We start from the raw sequence: 1,174 nt of genomic DNA, 5'->3' as shown, positions 1-1,174 counted from the left end.
GACACTGGCTTGTGATGCGGCCTGTGCCACTGTCACCTCAGCGCGTGCCATCGCGGGGTCCTGAGGTCACCGTCATGGAGGTGGCACGGCCCGGGCGGGCATCGACGGGTTTCCCCTCCCCTTGGCCTGGGGAGGAGGCACCTCCCTCCCCCAGCCACGTGGCAAARGCTGCAGGGGAGTCTTCCATCGCTAGCCACCGAGCCTGGAACTGGGTGGTCCTAGCTTTAGGAGGCTTCTCCCGTCTCAGCCSCATCGATGTGGCTGCTGCTGTTCCCAGCTGCAGGCCCGGCCCCCTCCTGGCACCCGCCCTGGCCATCAAACCCCATCAAGTGTGAGAGAGGGGAGCTGGGGGGGGCATTCCTSCAGGCAMGCTGGGAAAGCCCATTAGCCCCCAGGGCAGACTGCAACTGCTGAGGTCCCTCACATCCTCTTCTGTGCACATCAGAGGGGAAAAGCTACGGTGCCGCACRGCGSGCACACCGGGCACTCAGTCCCCAGGCCCAGACGTCTCGGCATTTGCACACACAAGCACTAAAAGCTCCTTCTAATTCCCCACCGCCACCACAGCAGCGCAAGGGCAGAAGAGCAGTCGCGGACCGAGACTTGGTGTAAGAGCAGCCACACATSTGCCCCGTGCCATGCAGAGCTGCATAGATGGACACATAGCAACAGAACTATGCGCACTCACCACAGTTTGCCAAGAGATCTCTACYRTCCCGATCACAGGTCATTAGCTGATGCTTYTGCTACTTCAAGTAGCYGTGGTCTCCATCGCTGCAGCTGGGACTTTACCTACAGGCCAACCCGTCGGCAAGGACTGCGTGGGGCTGAGCTTAGCCCCCATCTCCCCAGCTTCCTTAGCAGCCACACCAGGGAGGCATCTGACATAAGAAGCTCGTCTTCATAGATCCTTCTAGAAGCTTCATCCCCAATAACCACTGTGGATGTACGGGCTCCAGCTCCACAGGCCAACCCCCCTGCGGCTTGCCTCTGGGGAGAGAGGCCGTCTGGGTGCAGGCGGCACCAAGTGAGCCACAGGAAGTTCCACCTTAGAATGAGGAAGAACTTCCTTACTGTGAGAGTGACAGGGCACTGGACCAGGCTGCCCAGAGAGGTGGTGGGGTCTCCTTCTCTGGAGCTATTCCAAACCTGCCTGGATGCGATCCTGTCTAAC

This window comes from Rhea americana, unplaced genomic scaffold, assembly GCF_003343005.1.
Source record: "Rhea americana isolate MKP2758 unplaced genomic scaffold, rheAme1 scaffold_345, whole genome shotgun sequence".
In the NCBI taxonomy this organism is placed as follows: Eukaryota; Metazoa; Chordata; class Aves; order Rheiformes; family Rheidae; genus Rhea; species Rhea americana.
Note: the sequence above shows the minus strand (reverse complement) of the source record.